The 8,425-nt window shown below is 38.1% G+C and overlaps 1 protein-coding gene across 4 annotated transcripts in view; it reads left to right on the top strand.

The window, feature by feature from the left end:
* Positions 1-246: 246 nt before the first annotated feature.
* Positions 247-8,425, top strand: part of ntng1a (netrin g1a) — a 150,343-nt gene continuing 142,164 nt past the window's right edge. For all 4 annotated transcript variants that reach the window (XM_026947966.3, XM_034308038.2, XM_026947965.3 and 1 more), the window contains exon 1: positions 247-1,216. The gene's annotated coding sequence lies outside the window, so the exon portion shown is untranslated. The remainder of the gene's footprint in view (positions 1,217-8,425) is intronic.

Genomic DNA, 8,425 nt, shown 5'->3' with positions numbered 1-8,425 from the left:
AAAAGATCCATTAATCACAATAAACTGTGTAAAAGTAAATTATCCAATCTCATGAATCTGCACATATCTGCATATATATAATTAAAATAAAAACATAAGCAAAGAGTCGATTCGTTTGCACGTGAGAATCGACTCTCGCAACGGTATGGCTTAAAAAGAGTCGATTCGAAAGTGAATCTCTGGTAAGCGTAACGGGATGGGTAGGGTGTGTGTGTGTGTGTGTGTGTGTGTGTGTGTGCGCACAGACGCACGCACGCACGCGCGCGCACGGATGGATAGATGTGGATGAATGTGCATGTGACGGAGGGAGAAGATTCAGATTCAGATTCCCACATCCTCGCATCCTCGGCCACAGAACGGGGGGCTCGCGCCGGTGCGGATTCGCGTCTCGCCGAGAAGGAAAAGACGCGCACACACACACACACACACACACTCTTACGCACGCACACACACGCACACACACGCGCGCGCTCCGGGAGTGCATTTCTGCAGTGCAGGACTCTCTCTCTCTCTCTCTTTCTCTCTCTTTTCTCATTTTGGGACCGGACTTTTTTTTTTTTTTTGCTCTTTATTTTTTTGGCTTCTTTTCTGCTTTTTTACATTTTTGGCTCTTTTATGGATGTTCAAAGTGGAAATTGAGAAATTGATCAGAGGACAGCGCAGGCGCGAGCGTCTCAACTTTCACGCGGACCGGGTTCTTTTTTTTGGCTGCGGTGGCACGAGCGCCAAAAAAAAAAAAAAAAAAAAAACAAAGCGGGGGAATTAGTGAGACCTTTTAAAGTGCACAGCAGTTCCCTTTTTCTCTTCCTCTTCTTCTTCTTCTTCTTTGATACAAACAACAACAAAAGATCAGATCCGCATCAGACATCAGACATGTCCAGCTTGGATTGACGCGCTATCGGACATCCATCCCTGTCTCCTTCCTTTTTTTTTTTTTTTTTTTTTTTAATTAGTCAGCTCGTTTCAGGTCGGTTGGAGGGAGGGGGGTGTTGGTTGGTCATCAACTTTAGGGTGATGCCTCCCCTGCATGTGTGTGTGCGCGTGTTTTCGGAGTGTGTGTTTTTCCCCCCTCGACCTCCTCGCGCTGAGCTTTAACAGAGCAGCCTGCGCCTTCTTTCCTTCAACTTGTTGCACTCTTTATTATCATCATCATCATCATCATTGTTATTCATGATAATATTTAACCCAGAGGAGATCCTGCAAAGATCGCAATAATGTGAGTATTTGCACCTGTCCTGTACTGCATGTGTGTGTGTGTGTGTGTGTGTGTTTATGGTTTTACCTTTGTGCACGCTTTATTTTACGCAATTTACGCACACTAGTCGGATAAATGATTGAATTTTTAAAAACAAAAAACAAACAAAAAACCCTCCTGCTGTGTAGTTGTGATGATTCCAGAGTCTCAGCCACATCCCAAGGTGTTGAATTAACACCTACAGTGATAGATTAACTCTTACAGCGCTGAATTAACTCGCCCACGGCTGAGCTAGCTCTTAGAATTAACCTGAAACCATCTCACATCATCTCAAATCATCTCAAATCATCTCACATCATCTCAGATCATCTCTGATCATCTTAAACCATCTCACATAATCTCATCATCCCACATCATCTCAGATCATCTCAAACCATCTCACATCATCTCACATCATCTCACATCATCTCATATCATCTCACATCATCTCACATCATCTCAAACCATCTCACATCATCTCACATCATCTCATATCATCTCACATCATCTCACATCATCTCAAACCATCTCACATCATCTCACATCATCTCACATCATCTCAAACCATCTCACATAACCTCAAATCATCTCACATCATCTCTGATCATCTTAAGTCATCTCACATTTTCTCACATCATCTCAGATCATCTCAAACCATCTCACATCATCTCCGATCATCTTAATTCATCTCACATTATCTCACATCATCTCCGATCATCTCACATCATCTCAGATCATCTCACATTATCTTGCTGGTGTTTAACACACTTTAAAAATGTGAAAGTTAACGCACACCTTCCTAAAGAGATGATTAAATCTGATAAGAGTCAAACTAACAGTGTGTTAACTCAGATGTATAGATGTGTGTGTGTGCGTGCGTGCGTGTGCGTGCGTGCGTGTGCCTGTGTGTGTGTGTGTTAAACCAGCACTCTATGTGTTAAGTTAAATCTGTTCATTGGATATTATAGCTATTATGTGCATTTAAAGGTGTTTATTTAATCCTGAAAGTGCAGTCTCAGAGATCTGGGTATGACCTGAACACTGAGCACAGTAGCTGTTAATTAAACATTATATCCTTTAATTAAGAGCATAGATGTTAATTAAATACCGAAAGAGTAATTTTAATGATTTAAAGGTATGACCTGAATACTCTTAAATCAACACAATAGCTGTTAATGAATCCATTAATGAAGAGTGTATGTGTTAATTTAATGCCGAAAGTGCAGTTTCAGTCATGTAGGTATGACCTGAACACAATGACGGTTAATTCAATGGAACGTCTATTAATCCTATACGGCAGGTTTTAATATGACATTCAGTGCATTAAAGCATCACTCTAGGTGTTAGTTCAATACTTACAGAGTCATCTTAGTGGTCTAGGAATGACCTGAACACTCCACAGCTGTTAATTAAACATCATATTCATTAAACGTTCAGTGTAGGTGTTTATTTCCACTCTAAAATAATTCAAGACGTCAATATATCAGTTCCACCTCAACACTATTGCTTCGGATTTAAAAGTATAAGAGACTGAACACTGTTAAGCTAACGCTTGAAGCATCATAAGTGCTAAATGAACACTGTAATAAATATGATTTACCTGAGCACTGTGTTAATTCTGAACCGTATTTGTTGCAAGAGCTAAATTAGAGTGATTAAGAATGATGTTAATGGTGTTCTTGTGACATTTCAGGGTTATGTGTGCTAAATTAGCAGAGTTGCTTCAGCACTGTGTTAATTAAGGGTTAACACTCAGCACTGCACATGTGCTGTGCAACTTTCTTCCATCAAACACTGGAGCTGTGTATTAAATCAACACCACGTGTTAATGCTAGGATTTTACTGCGCAGTTTAAATATTACGGTTCCAAATATCACCATCTCTTTTCTTCATCATCCTCTTCATCAAATTTTGAATTTGATTGAATTTATTGTTGAATTTTCACACACACACACGTACTGTAACTCTGCTCATGCCGCTCTGTCGGATCAGAATCAGCGCCGAAGCTAAACTCCGATCCCTGAGAAGCGTGCTGAGGGAGGAAGGCGTCAGCGCCGTGGACAGAGTCAGGGTCAGCGTTACGAAGCGCCCTCTAGTGGACGGGGTGGCTGAGCTGAAGCCGTGTCCACACACACGCACACACACATCAGTTTCATCACTCGCACATACACACACACACACACACACACACACCAGAATCATTTAGTAAAGCAAGAAGGTGATCTTTACAGCCCTCCAGATTAAAGTAATGCATTTAGTTTAACAAATATCAACACACACCAAAGTAGGAAAGGGTTTCAAATCAAATCCAACTGTTATAAAACTAAAACATAGTGATCTTATCTAATCTTATTGTATCTTATCTTATCTTATTATAGAGTCGATATCCTAAGAGAGGTAAATGAAGATCAATCTGACTTCCCAGTGTGTACAGGAAGGGGAAACGTGTTACTTCTTTATGTCAATACTTCTGCTCAGAATGCTTGAGTAAATTTTATCACATCCACGTGATTACGTTAGTCACACCCGGAGCTTTCTGTCTGTGTGTGTGTGTGTGTGTGTGTGTGTGTGTGTGTGTGAGATCAGTCAGGAGTGAAAACACAGCGAACGTTACACACTAATCCTCACTTAACCTCCTGAACTCCAAACCACCCCTAGACGCCTCGACATCCTCTCTCCTCACTCGAATAATGTAATATTAGATTTTATTCTGCAGTTAGTGGATGATGAACGTCAGGATTTAGAAAAGAGTTTGACGTTTAACTTCACGCCTTAAACTGCAGCTTGGTTGATTCTCAGAGGACCACATACAGGTTTATTTTATTATTATTTTATTTATTTTTGACCTATAATATAAATCCACTGTTTACAGCATTACAGATGTTATTCTCATACATTTATTCATAGATGATGAACATTACATGGACATATAAATATTAAGAAATATTCAAATTCCAATTCATACAATTTAAATATTCACTTATTTCTGAAATAGGAAATGTGTAAGAAACTCATTAAAGCAGATTAAATAATATTTATTTAATAATAATAACAATAATAATAATAATAATAGCAAAAATATTATTTATTAATTATAATAAATAAATAAATAAATAAATAATATTATTATTATTTTTTATTATTATTATTATTATTTATTTATTTTTATTATTATTTTTTTATTGTGTTTTGTGAGATCTCAGATGTTGCGTATTCTGTGTTTTGAAAATGCTTTGCTCAAATCAGTGTCAGGTTTCACATGTCTGAGACGAGGACTGTGTGTGTGTGTGTGTGTGTGTGTGTGTGTGTGTGTGTCAGTCAGGCTGTTAGCTGTTAAGGCATAGCTGTATGACCTGGTGTCTCATAACCCAGTTTAGTTGTTTTTTTTTCCTGAGATTATAAACTATATAAAGGTGCTTACATTAACATCAGCTTACACACACATCATTATAGCTGTGTTACACTGAAATCTTCCAGGTGTGTGTGCTATTAGATTGCGTTTAGTGCGTTTGAACATCAGGTGTGTGTGTGTGTGTGTGTGTGTGTGTGTGTGTATACTGATAGCTGGAACTCTCCTGTCATAAGTCGTATTAAAGCAGGTGGCTCTGTTCTGTAAAGAATTTGTGAGACGTGATTAGTCATACAGCTGAAGATTTTATCGCTGGCTAGAGGAAAAAAAGTTGTCTTTAGAGCTTTAGGGCATCGCTGCTTCTTAACACACTGAGTGACACAGACGTATTTGTGTGTTTCCTGGTAAACTAGAGACTCGGCTTTCTTTCCTGTTTCATTAAATCACAGTGGTGTTGAGTCGGAGATCAGTTTTCATCCTGTGATACACACAGTGACGCGCTTTTCAAATCTCTCAACTCCCAGCCCATTATCATAGTCGCTCTAAAGTGCAGCAGTGCTTATTAATTCAGGCAGATAATAATTTTACAGTACTGTGCATAAGTATTCACCCCCTTGGGTTATATATGATGAGTATACACAAAATATATTTTATTAATATTTTATTTTTATTAATATTAATATATTAGCAGGAAACTGGAATCAGTCATTAATGATGGCTGAATAATAATAATAACAATAATAATAATAATATAGTAGTAGTAGTAGTATATTGAAGTAGGGGGAATATCTATATAATCTGCAAATTTATTTACAAATAAAAAAATGCTGTGATTAGTAAAGGCTGTGATTAGTAGATGCTGTGATTAGTAGATGTTAATGAAAGACAAAAGTGTGCAGAAAGGTCTAAAATGGGTTAACATGAAAATCGGACCTGCGATTGTCACTGTTATTGATTTAAAATCATAAAATGATGACCAAAAAAAAAGAGTAATTCCAATTTTGATCAAAAAAATAATTGTCCTTTCAGCTCGTATGCATGGAAGTGATTTGCTTTTATGTGATAAACTAATGTATACTGAGCAATAATAAATAATAATAATAACTGTATGTGGTGTTTTAGTGTCCTCAGCAGTGTTGTATCGTCTTTTATCAGTTTTATTCCCCTGAAGACGGAGTGTGTCAGTCTGTCTCGGGACGCTGGCTCTCGCATCGACTCCCTGCGGGGATATTTTGAGTAGGACGGCGAAAAACGAAATGCCACCGCAGCCTTTTAGGAAAAGTGTTTTTAATAATGCAGGACGTGTTCGAGACAGACTGAGAGAGAGAGAGAGAGAGAGAGAGAGAGAATAATGTCCTTATGGGGGATTTAAAGCTATGGGAAGGACGATAGGAATTAAATATTTAGTATTTTTATTATTCTTATTCACAGGACAAACATCTTGATGTAAAATAACATATCAGATTTGTAACCTGAACATGGTGGAAACCGTTAATTATATAATATATGGAATTAAACGCGCTTAGAGGAAATGTGCCACTGTTGCAATTTTACAGCAATGTCTCATAGCTTTGTGGAGAAATCCCATAATGCACTGCTTTGGGTTAGTGTCTAGGTGATATAGCAGGTACAGAATACCCATGATGCACTTTGTATGATACACGTTTGTAGGGAGCAGGAAGTCGCTACATAGATATGATGTAATACAGCTCATTAGGTGCACCCTGCTTTCACGGAAATGGTACATTCCAACCGGTTATAAGTCACATGACCATGGGGTGTGACTTGTGAAATGTGTGATAGGAGAGTTTTCAGTTTATATCTAAAGCTAGCTCTGTTGAACTGTCTGATTTATACAGCATGGTCATGTGACTTATAACTGGCTGGAATGTACCATTTCTGTGAAGGAAGGGTGGTTATAAGGCATTCAGATGCAGAATGATTGTGTATTACATATTGATTTCTTTTTCCCTCTCTGTACATGAACTGAGTTTTACAGGGCAAAGGGAACGCTGACACCGAAGTCAGAGAATGAGTCAGAGCCAGACACCAACCCACACACACACACACACACACACATGAGAGAGAGAGAAGGAGAAAGAGAGAATAAAATGGACAAGGACTGTTTTTTATCTATCTATTGGCAGTCAGCTCCGTAATTATTGGCACCCTTGGCTGAGAGCTTCCCCGTGTAGATGAATGAATGAAGGGAATTTGGCCTCATGTTTATACCCGAGTGATAAATAAAATATAAAAGGAAACATGTTTCAGTCACATTTTCTTCATGAGAGTTTATGATAATTATTGTGACATGGTATTATATGATATTTTTTTTCCTTAGAAGAAAGTAACTTCAATTAAAAGTTAGATTTCTCTCATATTTTCAGTGAGAGATGAACCACAGGTGCCAATAATTCTGAAGCTGCTTCTCTCTGTCTCTGTCTCTCTCTGCATCTCTCACCATCTCTGTCTGTCTCTCTGTTTTTCTCTCACTTGCTCTCTGTCTGTCTCTCTCTGACTTTTTCTGTGTGTCTGTCTCTCTCTCTCTCTTTTCTGTGTGTCTGTCTGTCTCTCTCAATGCTTCTCTCTCTTTGTCCTGCCTCTATCTTTCTGTTTCTCTTTCTGTCTATCTCTCTCTCTCTCTCTCTCTCTCTCTCCCTCTTTCCCTTTGTATATCTCTGTGTCTGTGTCTCTCTATCATTCTCTCTCTCTCTCTGTCTGTCTCTGTTTTTCTGACCTTCTCTCACTGTCACTCTGTATCGCTTTTTCTCTCTGTCTGTCTCTCTCCTTGTATCTCTCTCTAAATTCCTCTTTCTCTCTCCCTCTCTCTCTCTCTCTCTCTCTCTTTCGTTCTTTGTATATCTCTGTGTCTGTGTGTGTCGTTCTCTCTCTGTCTGTCTGTCTCTGTTTTCTGACCTTCTCTCGCTCTGTCACTCTGTATCTCTCTTTCTCTCTAACTGTCTGTCTCTCTGCATGTTCCTCTCTCTCTTGCTCTCTCTCTCTTTCTCCCTTTCTCTTTGTATGTCTCTGTGTGTCTGTGTCTCTCTGTCGTTCTCTCTCTCCTTGTGTCTCTCTCTGTATGTTCCTCCCTCTCTCTCTCTCTCTCTCTCTCTCTCTCTAATAATACTATAGTAATTATATTATTGTTCAGTAAGACAGGACTCAGTGATGATGATAAAACATGATTTGGAACACAGCCAGTCTGGCATTCAGAGCCATTAAAGGCATTAAAATAGCAGTAACAGGACGTTGTTGTGAGTTGTAAATGAAACACAGCCGGTGTAGTGATACTGAAGCAATGTGTGATGTGTGTGAGCCACGTTTGGCATTAGCTTTAGTATGTGTGTGTGTGTGTTTTACAGAGTTAAACACCAGTGTGAGTATAGAGGAGTATAGGAGTGTATAATGTGTTCATAAAGATGATACTAACCAGAAAATATTGTACTGTACATTACTGATTAGCATAATTCTCAATTCATATCCACTTAAAGCATATAAATTAAGAGACTGCTGTTGTTTATATTTTATTACAGTTATGTGACATTACTTGGGAAGACTTAGTTTAAAAAACTCACTCTATAATCAGAGAGGAAGTTGTTCTTTGTGAGCGCTCATACATTAAATTAAACATTGTGTAAATAACATTTAAGATGGATTAAACACACATTAAACTTTAAGGATTAATTTTATTTCTAAGAATACTGTAATGTTGTTAAGCTTCGCCTCCTTTCTAATTTCAGTGGTTGAGTATTAGCAAAGCATTACCTATAAAATAATGAATATGCATTGTGTATTAAAATTTGCTCTGAAATGAATTCTATATAAAGCTTTTGTAAGTGTGT

This window comes from Pangasianodon hypophthalmus, chromosome 1 (assembly GCF_027358585.1).
Source record: "Pangasianodon hypophthalmus isolate fPanHyp1 chromosome 1, fPanHyp1.pri, whole genome shotgun sequence".
NCBI classification, from domain to species: Eukaryota; Metazoa; Chordata; class Actinopteri; order Siluriformes; family Pangasiidae; genus Pangasianodon; species Pangasianodon hypophthalmus.
Note: the sequence above shows the minus strand (reverse complement) of the source record. Positions and strands in the feature narration are given on the sequence as shown.